Source organism: Pseudophryne corroboree, chromosome 8, assembly GCF_028390025.1.
Source record: "Pseudophryne corroboree isolate aPseCor3 chromosome 8, aPseCor3.hap2, whole genome shotgun sequence".
NCBI lineage: Eukaryota > Metazoa > Chordata > Amphibia > Anura > Myobatrachidae > Pseudophryne > Pseudophryne corroboree.
Window position 1 is genome coordinate 22742152 of NC_086451.1, and position 16593 is coordinate 22758744.

Below are 16593 nucleotides of genomic sequence, written 5' to 3' on the forward strand. Positions count from 1 at the left end.
TCCTGACTTGACCACAGCCCTTGGAAGTTTCTTCCCTGAGTGACTGCCCCCCAACCTCGGAGGCTTGCATCCGTGGTCACCAGGACCCAGTCCTGTATGCCGAACCTGCGGCCCTCGAGGAGGTGAGCCCTCTGCAGCCACCACAGAAGAGACACCCTGGCCCTGGGGGCCAGGGTGATCAGCCGATGCATCTGAAGATGCGATCCGGACCACTTGTCCAACAGATCCCACTGAAAAATCCTGGCATGGAACCTGCCGAAGGGAATGGCTTCGTATGACGCCACCATCTTTCCCAGGACTCGCGTGCAGTGATGCACCGACACCTGTTTTGGTTTCAGGAGGTCCCTGACCAGAGTCACGAGCTCCTGAGCCTTCTCATCCAGGAGAAATACCTTCTTCTGGCCTGTATCCAGAATCATGCCCAGGAAGGGCAGACGCTTCGTAGGAATCAGCTGCGACTTTGGAATATTCAGAATCCAGCAGTGCTGCCGCAACACTTCCTGAGAGTGTGCTACGCTGATCAGTAATTGCTCCCTGGACCTCGCCTTTATGAGGAGATCGTCCAAGTATGGGATAATTGTAACTCCTTGCTTCCGAAGGAGCACCATCATCTCCGCCATCACCTTGGTAAATATTCTCGGTGCCGTGGACAGGCCAAACGGCAGCGTCTGGAATTGGTAATGACAGTCCTGTACCACAAACCTGAGGTACTCTTGATGAGGCGGATAAATGGGGACATGCAGGTAAGCATCCTTTATGTCCAGAGACACCATAAAATCCCCCTCTTCCAGGCTTGCAATGACCGCCCTGAGCGATTCCATTTTGAACTTGAATTTTCTCAGATAAATATGCAGGGATTTTAAATTCAAGATGGGTCTGACCGAACCGTCCGGTTTCGGTACCACAAACAAAGTGGAATAGTAACCCCTTCCCTGTTGAAGGAGGGGAACCTTTACTACCACCTGCTGGAGGTATAGCTTGTGAATTGCCGCCAGCACTACCTCCCTTTCCATGGGGGAAGCTGGCAAGGCCGATTTTAGGTAACGGTGAGGGGGCGTCACTTCGAACTCCAGCTTGTATCCCTGAGACACAATTTGTATAGCCCAAGGATCCACCTGTGAGCGAACCCACTGGTGGCTGAAATTTCGGAGACGCGCCCCCACCGCTCCTGGCTCCGCCTGTGGAGCCCCAGCGTCATGCGGTGGATTTAGTGGAAGCCGGGGAGGACTTTTGTTCCTGGGAACTAGCTGCATGGTGCAGTTTTTTTCCTCTGCCCCTGCCTCTGGCAAGAAAAGATGCCCCTCTGACTTTCTTGCTCTTTTGTGAACGAAAGGACTGCATTTGGTAATACGGTGCTTTCTTCGGCTGTGAGGGAACATAAGGCAAGAAATTTGAGTTCCCTGCCGTAGCAGTGGAAACTAGGTCCGAGAGACCGTCCCCAAACAATTCCTCACCCTTATAAGGCAAAACCTCCATGTGTTTTTTAGAGTCGGCATCCCCTGTCCATTGCCGAGTCCATAAGACCCTTCTGGCAGAAATGGACATTGCGTTTATTCTAGAGCCCAGCAGGCAAATGTCCCTCTGGGCATCGCGCATATATAGGACAGCGTCCTTGATATGTCCCAGGGTCAGTAGAACAGTGTCCCTGTCCAGGGTATCTATCTCCTCCGATAGATTATCAGTCCAAGCTGCTACAGCACTACACATCCAGGCCGAAGCAATTGCTGGCCTCAGTAGAGTACCAGAATGTGTATAAACAGACTTCAGGATAGCTTCCTGCTTTCTATCCGCAGGATCCTTTAGGGCGGCCGTATCCTGAGACGGCAGGGCCACCCTCTTAGATAAGCGTGTCAACGCCTTGTCTACCCTCGGGGAGGATTCCCAGCGTAACCTGTCCGTTGGCGGGAAAGGATACGCCATTAGTATTCTCTTGGAAATTACTACTTTCCTATCAGGGGAATCCCACGCTTTTACACATAATTCATTTAATTCATGTGAAGGGGGAAAAGTCACTTCTTGCTTTTTCTCCCCATACATATAAACCCTCTTGTCAGGGACAGGGTTTTCCTCTGATATGTGCAATATATCCTTCATTGCTATAATCATGTAGCGGATGGCTTTAGTCATTTTAGGCTGCAACTTTGCATCATCGTCATCGACACTGGAGTCAGACTCCGTGTCGGCATCTGTGTCAACCATCTGGGATAGTGGGCGCTTGTGAGACCCTGACAGCCTCTGCATTGTAGGATCAGGCATGGGTTGAGACCCTGACTGTCCCAAGGCTACAGCTTTATCCAACCTGTTATGTAAGGAGCTTACATTATCATTTAACACCTTCCACATATCCATCCAATCAGGTGTTGGCACCGTCGGCGGCGACACCTCATTCACCTGCACTTGTTCTGCCTCCACATATCCTTCCTCATCAAACATGTTGACACTGACGTACCGACACACCGCACACACACAGGGAATGCTCTGACTGAGGACAGGACCCCACAAAGGCTTTTGGGGAGACAGAGAGAGAGTATGCCAGCACACACCCCAGCGCTATATAACCCAGGGATTACACTGTACCTTAGTGATTACCCAGTAGCTGCTGTTTGTAATCGTTTTGCGCCTAAATTTATGTGCCCCCCCTCTCTTTTTACCCTTTTTGCACCTGGATACTGCAGGGGAGAGCCTGGGGAGCGTCTTTCCTGCGGAGCTGTGAAGAGAAAATGGCGCTGGTGTGCTGAGGAAGAAGGCCCCGCCCCCTCAGCGGCGGGCTTCTGTACCGCTTCTATGTGTAAAAAAAATGGCGGGGGCTCGAACATATATCCAGTGCCTGACTGGATATATGTGTTATTTTGCCAAAAGGTACCTTAATTGCTGCCCAGGGCGCCCCCCCCTGCGCCCTGCACCCTACAGTGACCAGAGTGTGCGGGTGTGCTGCGGGAGCAATGGCGCACAGCTGCAGTGCTGTGCGCTACCTTAAGTGAAGACAGGAGTCTTCTGCCGCCGATTTCGATGTCTTCATGCTTCTGCTGCTTCTGTACTTCTGGCTCTGCGAGGGGGACGGCGGCGCAGCTCCGGGAACGGACGATCAAGGTTAGGTACCTGTGTTCGATCCCTCTGGAGCTAATGGTGTCCAGTAGCCTAAGAAGCGCAACCTAGCCGCAGTTAGTAGGTTTGCTTCTCTCCCCTCAGTCCCACGTAGCAGAGAGTCTGTTGCCAGCAGAAGCTCTCTGAAAATAAAAAAACCTAAACTAAAATACTTTCTTCTTAGCAAGCTCAGGAGAGCCCACTAAAAGCACCCAGCTCTGGCCGGGCACAGATTCTAACTGAGGTCTGGAGGAGGGGCATAGAGGGAGGAGCCAGTGCACACCAGGTAGTACTAAATCTTTCTTTAGAGTGCCCAGTCTCTGGCGGAGCCCGTCTATTCCCCATGGTCCTTACGGAGTCCCCAGCATCCACTAGGACGTTAGAGAAAAACAAAAAAAGTATTTAGTTATACCTTTCCATCGATGCAGGGAAACCATCTGGTTCTCCCCCATTTATGGCAAAAGTATTCAACATCGGCCATAAACCATCGATTATTTTGAATCATCGATGGTCGATGGCAATCCCTATGCTGACGCCATCTTCAGATGGCGGTATCTGCAGGGGCCAGTCTCTGGAATGCTTTGCCGAGCTTGGCACATCTGGCAGTATCCCCCGTAGAAACCTGCAGCTGCTGTCAGAAATGTAGGGACGGCAGCAGATATCTGTGACACATGGGGGCGATATTGTATATTTGCAGTTACCCAGATGTTTTGGGGGAATAAGCAGCAAATATTTAATGACAAATGGCCCCCTACATATCTTAAGGGTCCTAATCCGCAAAATCACATAATGCTGCTTCTCACTTCTACCAAGCGGTCACAGTGCGGCGCCCCTTTGCCTCCGTGGATTGTGAGTGGTAGTTATGTAAGGAACGGTCTGTGGTTCAAGAGCGTCTGGCTAACTTCACAGGTTTTTGTTTTTAACCTCCTTGTTCTCTATCTAAGGGGGAAATTTACTAAGAATCGATTTTGGGTGAGAGTAGAAATCACCCGTATCGCCCCTAATTGCTGGTACAAAAATCGCATATTTACTAACAAGCATTTTTACTTGCGTTTTTGTCTTTCACTGGTGTATGTTGTCGTTTTTCTTGCGTGTGTGATTTTGTCGATTTTGTGGTTTTCGCATGGGAATTTGCTTAAGAAGTTGTATGTGAATGCACTATAATTTGCAGTAGAATGCCTCAGACGACGCATGCCAGCACAAAGCTAACCATGCCTCAATTTGCGCCACAAGTCGCCGTAAAATCCCCAAACACGTTCCGACCCGCTGGTTCCTCTGTTCTGTTTCTTACTTCAAGGCCCTTTCAGCCAGCTGGTGCAGCCCACGTGACATCACTGCCTGCATCGAGGCTGCTCCAAAACCTTCCTCTGCGTGCGTCGACACACTAAAGAAGCCAGTGCATTCAGGTGCGATTTTGTTGCGAATTTGTGCGCATTTGCAAAAACGATTCTTAATAAATGTGCGATTTCCAGTGTTACCAATGTTATTTTGGGGAGGATTGTGGTGATGGTGATTTGCCGCGATTTCACATGCAACTTCCCTGCGACTTGATCTTTAGTAAATTTGCGATTTGCAAAATTGTGTCTTTTTCGCGCACAGCCCACAGTTGATCATAATAATGTCACTTTATTGGCATGTTTAAAACAGCAATTCCACAGGTTGTTTTTTATTTATATTATTATTATTATTATTATTATTAGGTGCTAGCAATATAAGCACCTTTTAAAGTATATAACTTTTTCTAACAAGTATGGCTGCAAGGCAGACTCACACAGGGTGCTACACGTCATGTGATGGTGGAGGGGGGATGGTGGAGGATGTCACAGTGCACACAGAGACCAGAGGGGATGTTCCCTATATCATACATCATGTAACTGTGGTTGCTATGGTTACCCATGACTCTCCTGTCTTCTGATTACTTCCTCCCACTCCTACCTCCAAGATTTTGCACGTGCTGCTCCCTTTCTCTGGAATTCCCTACCTCTCCCCCTCAGACTCTCCACCTCTCTACAGAACGTCAAACGGGCTCTCAAGACCACTTCTTCACCAAACCCAGCCAAATCTCATCCTAACCCTCTGTTCCACGCTCTCTATGTACCCCATCTGTGTCACCCCTGTCTGTCTGCCCCTCCCCTTTAGAATGTAAGCTCTCACGAGTAGGGTCCTCTTCCCTCATGTGCTTATCCTTTTCTTACTTTAATAATCCTCAACTGCCCAAATCCCGCAGTTTTTTGGCCACCTTGGAACTTATCTCTATGTCGTTTACTGGTGTAGTTATGCTTAGTTACCCTGTACTTGTCCTATATTGTCTTCAACTGTAAGTCACTGTTTTCCTGTTCTGATTATGTGCATATGTACTCTGTAATTGGGCGCTGTGGAACCCTTATGGCGCCATATAAATAAAGGATAATAATAATAATAATAATATAGAGTTATAAATCTTTAAAACCATCCTCAAGAAACAGATCAAGGAACATGGTAAATAAATACCATAATTTTTCTTGTAGCCTACCACAGTGATTTATGTAAAAAATAAAATAAAAAAAATGTTAGTGATAACTAAGCGCCGCACAGGGGGAGGGTGAAGCACAGGGCACAGTTGCGCCTTGCTCAGTAATGACAGACTGTGCCACATGACTTTATTGCGCTCACTGCGGTAAGTGAAAAGTCAGCGTTCGCAGAGTGTTGTTCTCAGTTAGTTGTGAAAAGTCTAAAGACAAAAACGCGTCGCTTTACAATACGATAATGCTCATGTTGCAGATATTAGCTCCATGTTGTGTTACCATTTGCATGACTGCACACAGCTGCTCCCACCACATCTTGCCTCCCAGCTGTAACATTCATTATACATTATTTATGTAAGCGAAACATTGGTTCCTTGGAGTCCAGCAGCACAAGACTGCCACCTGCAGGGCACTACAGGAACACGCCTATAACAGACAAGCGGATGATTGTACATGCATTGGGTAGATGGAAGTCAGGAAAAACTGAACTATCTCCAGACTTGGACTGGCCCACAATGGCACAGGGGAAACCGCCGGTGGGCCACACTGCCTGGGGGCCCGACCTCCTGCTCTAAGGATCAGGTTCCAGACTGTGCACTTGAATTATACATCATACATATGTTACCTTATACTGGACTATGGTGTATTTTCTACAGTGCATTGCTGTTATTAATCTGGTACATTATCATGCATGCAGCCGCTGAACTGACTGTATATATTTATGAAGGGGCCCAGACGTTGCACTCTCTAATTTGTAGTCAAACCAATGAGGTAGCAGGCCACACCCCTTCTGCGGACTGGCCACACCCCTAAACATGGGCCCATACCACTGCATTCCCCCGTTGGGCCCTATATGCCCCAGTCCGATACTGTCTATCTCCATTATATAATTCATGATGCTATTTAGTGAGTTACATGTAGGTGACCCATCCATGTGATAATACAAAGTCCAACAATGGGGGGACACAGGCAATGTATTTCCAGTCAGCAGCAACGTATCAACATAGTGACATTTATTCTATTTTACCTTTGATTCTGCGATTATCAACACGAAAAAATCACGCAAAAGTTTTGGTCATTCGGTGCATGATCCCAACTGTGTAGCAAGGTGCCAGCCCAATGTATATGATCCGAGCACTGGGGGTCATTCCGAGTTAATCGCTAGCTGAAAATGTTTGCTGCACAGCGATGATGCAAAAAAAGGCACTTCTGCGCATGCGGCGTAATGCGCACAGTAGCGGATCTTGCCACGGGCAAGCAGGACTTTTGCCCGGGGCGCCGCCTTCCGGAGGGCGCCGCACCATGGCAAGATCCGCTGCTGCTGTGCCTCCCGCTGCTCGGTCTGTCCCGCTGCTGCTGCCCCCCGCTGTGAAGGGAACTAGACGCATAGCGTCTAGTTTTCCTTCGTGGAGAGGACCTTTGCTGTGCGGTGCGCGATGACGTCATCGCGCACCGCACATCATTTCAGCGGCGCTACTACTGTACAGGTGGCGTAACTGACCACGCCCCCTGTATGAAGCCACGCCCCCATTGCCCGCCCGGGGCGCTGAAAGCGCTCGAACCGGCCCTGAATGCGCACGCGCAACGTACTTTCGCAACGGCCGATGTAGTTTCCCACAAGGTCTAGCGAAGCTTTTAAGTCGCACTGCTGGCCGCAGAGTGATTGACATGAAGTGGGCGTTTCTGGGTGTCAACTGACCGTTTTCAGGGAGTGTTCGGAAAAACGCAGGCGTGCCAGGAAAAACGCAGGCGTGGCTGGGCGAACGCAGGGCGTGTTTGTGACGTCAAATCCGGAACTGAATAGTCTGAAGTGATCGCAAGCGCTGAGTAGGTTTAGAGCTACTCTAAAACTGCACAAAATTATTTTGTAGCCGCTCTGCCATCCTTTCGTTCACACTTCTGCTAAGCTAAAATACACTCACAGAGGGCGGCGGCATAGCATTTGCACGGCTGCTAAAAACAGCTAGCGAGCGATCAACTCGGAATGACCCCCACCGTCTCTTACTTTGGCATGTGTCTATGAACAGGACACCACTGGTTCTGGGTGCTGGATGCAATTCTCAGTAACGCTTATTTTTTCTGCTGGCACAGACACCTTCCCAGCTGTAAATCTCTTATTCTCAACCATGAATATAATTCTCAGTATCACTTCTCTCATTCTGCATGTATGGATAGCTACACAGTACTACTTCTTTCAATGAGTGATGGGTGAATGCTGGATACAATTCTCAGAAACATGTCTTTTCCTGAATGCACTGACACCTGCCCAGCAACAAATCTCTTGTTTTGAACCATAAATGTCATTCTCAGTATCAATTTGCATGTATGGATAGCTGTACAGTACTACTTCTCTTAAAATTAATGATGGATAAATGATGGGTGCAATTCTCAATAGTGGCTCCTGGAATGCAATTATGTACAGATGCACAGTACTACTCCTCTGTATATATGAATGATGGGTGCATTTCTCATATATGGTTTATAATCTGTAATTATGTACATATGCACAGTACTACTCCTGTATATATGAATGATGGGTGCATTTCTCAAATATGGTTTATAATCTGTAATTATGTACATATGCACAGTACTACTCCTGTATATATGAATGATGGGTGCATTTCTCAAATGTGGCTCATAATCTGTAATTATGTGCAGATGCACAGTACTACTTCTCTTTATCCGAATGATGGGTGCAATTCTCAATAATGGCTCATAGCCTGTAATTATGGTCAAATGTCCAGTACTCCCTTTATCTGAATGATGGATGCATAGTGGGTGCAAATCTTAATGGTTCACAGAGTGCAATTATTGGCAGATGCGCAGTATTACTTCTCCATATTTCAATGATGGGTGCAATGCTCAATAATTGATGATAGCCTCTAATTATGGTCAGATGCACAGTGCTACTTCTCTTTACCTGAATGATAGATGAATGATGGGTGCAATTCTCATTAAGGGCTCCTAGCCTCTAATAATGGGCACATGCACAGTGCTACTTCTTTTAGTCTGTTCATGATTGTAATTCTGGTTCAATGCGAGCTGCCGACTGAACACGTGTCTGCCCATTACTGTAGACTGATTCTTCCTAATTGAATCTGCCCCTCAGTATCAGTTAGAAATATAATATATATACAACCTGTACCCTCAGAACTGTCTCTTCCATTCTCTACATTTCAGGTCCATGCTATACGCCTCTTCCAACCTGTCTGCCTTCAAGTATCTGTTGTTCACTGTCCCCCTAGCACTCTCTCCAAATCCCTTAACATCTTTACTTCCTGGCTCCCTCACTTCCTCTCTTCTGACATTCCCACCATTATCTTAGGCGACTTCAACATCCCAATCGATATACCCGCAGAATCCTCTGCCTCTAAACTCTTTAACTTCACATCATCACTTGGTCTCTCCCAGTGGACCTCCTCACCCTCCCATGTGAGTGGGCACTCACTTGATCTGGTCTTTACTCACCGTTGTGATATTTCTGATCACTCCAATTCCAGTCTGGCTTCCATCATCTCTACTCCACTGAAACTGCTCTCACGAAAGTCTACAATGACCTCCATAGTTCCACTACTCTCTGGCTTATTCTCCTTGACCTCTCTGATGCTTTTGACGACCATCTCCCGTAAATCCTTCACTCCCTTGGTCTGCACGATACTGCCCTCTCCTTGCTGTCTTCCAACCTCTCTGACCAGTCCTTCTCTGTCTCCTCTCATGACTCCTCTTCCTCTACCAGTAGGTGTTCCCCAAGGTTCTGTTCTTGGTCCTCTCCTTTTCTCTCTCTCTACACATCCTCTTTAGGTGGGCTCATTGGTTATTTTGACTTCCAATGTCATCTCTATGCTGATGATACTCAGATCTACGTTTTCTCCCCTGACCTCTGCCCCGCTCTCCCCACTCGTACCTCCAACTGTCTCTCTGCTATATCTTCTTGGATGTCCCAGAACTATCTTAAACTTAACATGTCTAGGACTCAGTGGATCATCTTCCCGCCCTCCCGCACCTCACCTCCCACAATCTCTTATGTATGACACCACAACTTTCTCCTCTAGCCCCCAAGTGCGTTGTCTTGGAGTTATCCTTGACTCCTCCCTCTCCTTCACACCACACATTCAGCACCTCTCGTAGTCCTGCCATTTCCATCTCAAAAATATTTCCAGAGCCAGACCCTTCCCCATCATGGATGCTACTTAGACCCTCACTGGTCATCTTCAGATTGGACTACTGTAATCTTCTCCTATCTGGCCTCCATGACTTCCACCTCTCTCCACTCCAATCTATCCTCATGCTGCTGCCTGGCTCATCATCCTCGTCTGTCTCCCCTCTTTTACAAGTCCTACACTGGCTTCCCTCTACACTGGCTCCTCTTCAGAATCCAATTCAAGCTTCTTGCACCCACTTACAAAGTCCTCACCCACTCCTCTTCCATTTACATCTCCTATCACACTCCCGCCCGCCCTCCTCGCTCCACAAATGCATGCCACCTCTCCTGGCTACTGAGTAGCTCCTCCCACTCCCACCTCCAAGGTTTTGCACGTGCTGCGCCCTATCTTTGGAATTCTCCAGCTCTCTCCCTCTCCACCTCTCTACAAAACTTCAGTTGTGCTCTTAAGATTCACTTCTTCACCAAACCCAGCAAAATCTCATCCTAACCCTCTGTTTAATGCTCACTGTCTACCCCATCTGTGTTACCCCTGTCTGCCCCTCCCCTTTACAATGTAAGCTCTCACGAGCAGGGCCCTCTTCCCTGATGTGCTTTTCCTTCTCTTAATTAGTCTATCTTCTACTCCATACTGCCTATGACGGCACCGGGATACGGCCGTTAGGGCGACACAGCTTATGTCGACAGTCATTGGGTCGACATCTGAACATCGACATGCATTAGGTTGACATGTGCTAGGTCGACAGGTCAAGACTGTCGACATGAGTTTTTCAAATTTTTTCTTCTTCATTTTTTTGATTTTTCCATACTTGACGATCCACGTGGACTACGATTAGAAAAGTCACCTGTGCCGAGCGAAGCAGTAGCGGACCTAAGTTGAGTCGACCCAACGACCCATATCCGACGGCAGCTAACCCTCGGTTTCTGCCTCCCTGATGCTTATTTCGGTCTCATGACGTCTGATACAGCAATGGTTATATATCATATACTTGTCCTGCAGTGTCCTGTACTGTAAGTCTCTGTTTTCTTGTTTTTCTAATTTGTTTATGGACTTTGTTCGGCACAGCAGATCCCGTGTGGCGCCATATAAATAAAGGATAATATTAATAATAATACACTAGCTGTTCAGGGAACATGTTATTTAGGCATTAATGCTGCAGAAAGATCTTAAACTTAAAAGGAAAAAAAGACGACGCTACAAGAGTCACGAACAGATTAATAACAAAGTGAAATAAGTTGCAGAGAACAGGTATTCCCACATTTCACCACTTATCTTCCCACTTTATCAGCCCACCTGGGTTCACAGCGCAGCCCACACACCCTAAATATAGCCGTTTCCTGCACTTGTCTCTGAGGAATGCTGTCAGAGGTTCGCGCTGCTAATATTTGGCTGCCTCCCCAATAAGTGGGAAGTGAGCGCGCATGAACCCGCGGCTGCAGATTACTGACAGATGTCGGCGACTCGATGGACGGGTGTTACAGTAACTCTAGAAATGATTTAACACCATTATGGACACACCATTGTTTATTGTGTTACGTAGTTTGTTACTTAACTTGGGGCCTAATTCAGACTGGATCGCTCGCTAGCATTTTTTGCACCACTGCGATCAGGTCAGAAATGCGCATGCGTATGCACCGCAATGCGCAAGAACGTTGCGCGGGTACAAAGCGGTTCGTTGCTCTGCGATGGGTTTGTGCGAAGAATCCATTTGCACGGGCGTTCGCGAGGAGATTGACAGGGAGAAGGCGTTTGTGGGCGGTAACTGACCGCTTTCAGGGAGTGGTTGGAAAAACGCAGGCGTGTCCAATCGTTTGCAGGGCGGGTGTCTGACGTCAGTTCCGGGCCCGGACATGCTGAAGTGATCGCAGCGGCTGAGTAAGTCCTGGCCTGCGCAGAGACTGCACAAGATCTGTTTGTACCGCTCTGCCACACATGCGATCGCACACTTGCACAGCTAAAATACACTCCCCTATGGGCGGCGACTATGCAAACGCAGGACTGCAAAAAACCCTAGCGAGCGAACAGGTCTGATTTAGGCCCAATGTTGTGCTAAATCTGCCCCTTTTACCGGTTACACACACATGTCTATTTACTACGGGCTGGCGCTAACAAAGATTTCCTATTATGACACAGGGATCCTTCTGCACGTGCGCCGTATGACGCTCGCAACGGACGCTGGATCTCCGAGGAGTCTATAGCTGCCGTTTCCCGCTGGGTCCGAGCTTCGGGAAGTATCGCATTCCAGAGATTGGTCCATATGGGAAATGCGGCCAAAATTGGCGTTTTTGGACTTTTGGCCACATTTTCAGTTTCGTACATCCCGCCCATAGAATTTTAATACATTTAAAATAGGAAATTATGTTTTATTTAAGTAATAAATTTTTTCTTCCTCTAACAATGGGCCTAATTCAGACCTGATCGTAGCTGTGCTAAATTTATACGATCAGGCACACTGACATGCGGGGGGACGCCCAGCACAGGGCTAGTCCTCCCCGCATGTCAGGTCCCCCCCCCCCCCCCCGCAGAAGTACAAAAGCATTGCACCGTACTTTAGGAGTAGCTCCCAGCCAGCACGCTGGCTGGGAGCTACTCGTCGCTGCCCGGATCACAGCGGCTGTGTGTGACATCACAAGCAGCCGCAGCAGCCCGGCGCGTTGGCTGGACCGCACCCCCTAAACTGCGGCCAAATACCACCGTCCCGCACCCTCCCGCCCAGCAGCCACAGAGGCGATCGCAGGCTTAAGACAGCCGTTGGCTGTCCGGCATGCGCCGGCGCTTTGCGGCGCTGGCAAATGCGCAGTTCAGACCTGATCGGCTGCTGTGCGAATTCGCACAGCACCGATCAGGTCTGAATTAGGCCCAATCTACCAATCTGAGTATTGCAAAATCCTCCTGCACAGACTGCGCCAGAGACACCCGACAATAGCGCTATCTTTTGGGCTTTCTACTTCCTGTAAGGAGACCTGCCGCAGTCAGACCTTTTAACAGGGGAGGCTGATGAAAAATAATGGGGGGAGATGTATCAAACCTTGGAGAGAGGTAAAGTGGAGAAAGATAAAGTACTAACCAAACAGCTCCTTGTTTGAAAAATGACAGTTAGGAGCTGATTGGTTGGTACTTGGGGTCTTTGTACTAAGGCTTGGAGAGAGATAGAGTGGAGAGAGACAAAGTACCAGCCAAGTGGAGAGAGATAAAGTACCAGTGTCTATTCACCCACATGCAGAGTACGCATTACACGCACATAATTGCGTGTGCTCAGTACCGGGGCAGTGTGAAAACACGTAATGAAAGTTCCGCCATCAGGGAGCACGTTCAGCTCAGCATATACCATTCTTCACCCCGAAGCTTTGCAGACGTAAGACACCATTGCAGCGTGGCCACATTCACCTCAATGATAACGCTGAGCGGGAGAGCCACAGATCTTATGGGAGATTCACCTGAAGACAAGCAGAGAGGCGACGGATTGACGTTAAATCTCGCACGCATTGTAGCACAGGTTACCAGACAAGACGCTGCACGGCTCTAGCAGCAAAGTGGCTGTGACGGATAGGGTGGGCCCAGCCTCTGGTGCGTTGGTGCAGGCATTGTGTAGACTGCTTACCTCACTGCACAAAGGTTAGAAATGTCACATCAGCTGTAATGACGCAGCTCTCACGGCTGACTGAATCCATGGGCTTAAATCATAAACATGTTATGGGACAATGTACGTAAGTGCACTGATATCCTAAATAGACACCCTGTTTACCTGCTCCAGTCCTCAAGTATCCCCAGCAGGTCATGTTTTCAGGATTACCATCTGTGGAAACTTACTGGCCCTGCAAAGCAGATCAGCTCTGTGCTGGATTAAGGAAATCCAGAAAACATGACCTGTTGGTGGTACCTGAGGACTGGAATTGAGAACCAGTGCTATATATTGTAATATTGCGAGCAGGACCCTATGTATGTTACCGTCCACTATTGTTTTATTATTTCTGTAAAGTTTCTTGAGTCCTTTGCAAGAAAAGAATTAAATAAATATAAAAAAAATATTATAATTATATATTATTTTTTTTTTTTTGGGGGGGGGGTTCCAGTTGTAAAGCGCAGCAGAATATTCTAGCACTATATAGCGTGGATGACGTGCCAGCCAGTGGCTGCGTAGGTGCCCGGAGTAACTCATTGGCTGCCACGGATCATCGGCCACAGCTGTGCTTCTGCTGCTTGCTTAGTAATTACCTTAGTAATTAATGTACGCTTGCGGCGGTCACTGTACAATAGGGCATGCATGACGCAGGTAATCCGTTATTAACACCGGGCAGGGGTGTTCCTGACATGAGGCGGGTGTCTCAGGCACAGCGTTTGGGGGGCAGCAGAACAAAGGGAATTTATTTTAAAATAATGTTGGTTTTCTGGATGCAAATGTATACATCAGAGTTCTCTATCTGGATGGCGGATTACATAATGCCTTGGCACACCCAGATGCTGAGACTTGTAGTTCTACAACAGCTGGAGGGAGGCACGTGTACTGTGAGATTTAGATGACTTTAGCTAACATCTACGGAGTATTCAGCTACAACAGAACGTGTGATGGGGGTCATTCCGAGTTGATCGCTCGCTAGCCGTTTTTAGCAGCATTGCAAACGCTATGCCGCCGCCCACTGGGAGTGTATCTTAGCTTAGCAGAAGTGCGAACGAAAGATTAGCAGAACTGCACAGAAAAAATGTCATGCCGTTTCAGAGTAGCTCCAAACCTACTTCCTTGCGATCACTTCAGACCATTCAGTTCCGGATTTGACGTCACAAACACGCCCTGCGTTCGCCCAGCCACGCCTGCGTTTTTCCTGGCACGCCTGCGTTTTTCCGAACACTCCCTGAAAACGGTCAGTTGACACCCAGAAACGCCCACTTTATGTCAATCACTCTGCGGCCAGCAGTGCGACTGAAATGCTTCGCTAGACCCTGTGTGAAACTACATCGGCCATTGTGAAAGTAGGTCGCGCGTGCGCATTGCGCCGCATACGCATGCTCAGAAGTGCAGTTTTTTTGCATCATCGCTGTGCAGCGAACATTTTCAGCTAGAGATCAACTCGGAATGACTCCCAATATCAGAATAAACTATTTAATGACGTGGTAAGAATTCAGGAGCCCAGTGATGCGCACCGTCTGCCCTGCCTATAGCACGCCTGCGCTCACACACAGCGCCCTGCGCCCTAGATTCTAACAATGGCAGCCTCTGTTTTAGTATAGTATAATTAATCTTGCATTATAATTATTATTATTCACATGTAGTTATGATTATAATATAATTATAATCCATAGCGCTTCACACCTGGTATGAATTCTTTTTATGTTGTGAAGTAATTGTCATTTGTATATTACATTCTATGTCACCTTTAGGAACAATAGAATAGTCTGTGGATAGAAGGTCGGATCTCTGCTTCCCCTGCTATAGACACCCCTCAGCCCTAACATCACAGCCCCCAGCAGGTGAGGAGGATGACACTGATTATCTCGTTACCGCAGCAGCTGTCAGGGGTGGGATATATTAGGCAGCAAGTGAGCACTCAGTTCTGATGTGTTGGAAGCAGGTAATAGGGGTGAGTGTGAGGGTCGGAGTGGGTTTATGAAGGGGGCAGACTGACGGCTGGGTCAGCGCTTCGCTATAATGTTGTGTCTTGTGGAGCCTTGACGGATCGGCGCTGTTTTGGCGGCACAAGGGGGACGCACACAATATACAGTAAGGCAGGTGGTTATAATGTTATGGGTGACTGGTGTATTATTACTATATTCTTACACTGTGCTCCCAGACCTGGGTCCTGTCTAATTATTCACTATCCTGAAGGATCCTGAGAGACTGGGCCAGATTCCTGCAATGTGATATACAGTATTATATAGTGCAGCCTGTCATACGTTGTATTATACCCTCTGCTATACATTATACTGCACCCTCTGCTATACATTATACTGCACCCTCTTATACATTATACTGCACCCTCTTATACATTATACTGCGCACCCTCTTATACATTATACTGCACCCCCTCTTATACATTATACTGCACCCTCTGCTATACATTATACTGCACCCTCTGCTATACATTATACTGCACCCTCTTATACATTATACTGCACCCTCTTATACATTATACTGCGCACCCTCTTATACGTTATACTGCACACCCTCTTATACGTTATACTGCACCCCCTCTTATACGTTATACTGCACCCCCTGTTATACTGCACCCTCTGTCATACATTATATTATGCCTTCAGTCATACATTATACTTAGGCTTACCGTCCTATCTTTTTAAACTGGGACACATGGATTATGCAGGTTCTGTGGCTGATTAAGGCCAGGTGAAATGCAGGCTTGCCACAGATCCTGTGAGTGTCCACTCTCCTACAGATACAGCACCCTCTGACCTCCTGTACACTCACTCGGAAACTGCTCCCTCAGACCTCTTGTACCCTCCCTCAGACCTCTTGTACCCTCCCTCACACCTGCTGTACCCCCTCACACAGATCCAGCACCCTCACACCTGCTGTACCCCCTCACACAGATCCAGCACCCTCACACCTGCTGTACCCCCTCACAGATCCAGCACCCTCACACCTGCTGTACCCCCTCACACAGATCCAGCACCCTCACACCTGCTGTACCCTCACACCTCCTGTATCCCTCTCACACACAGATCCAGCACCCTCACACCTCATGTACCCCTCTCATACACGGGTCCAGCACCCTCACACCTCCTGTATCCCTCTCATACACGGGTCCAGCACCCTCACACCTCCAGTATCCCCCTCATACACGGGTCCAGCACCCTCACACCTCCAGTATCCCCCTCATACACAGGTCCAG

At 48.1% G+C, this 16593-nt stretch overlaps 1 long non-coding RNA gene across 1 annotated transcript in view; it reads right to left on the reverse strand.

Annotated features, from left to right (window-relative positions):
• The window catches only part of LOC134947430 (uncharacterized), a 63931-nt gene extending 48331 nt beyond the window's left edge, over positions 1 to 15600 (reverse strand). Inside the window, exon 1 of the long non-coding RNA XR_010182553.1 lies at positions 15525 to 15600. This is a non-coding gene — a long non-coding RNA (uncharacterized LOC134947430). The remainder of the gene's footprint in view (positions 1 to 15524) is intronic.
• Between the last annotated feature and the right edge of the window lie 993 nt (positions 15601 to 16593).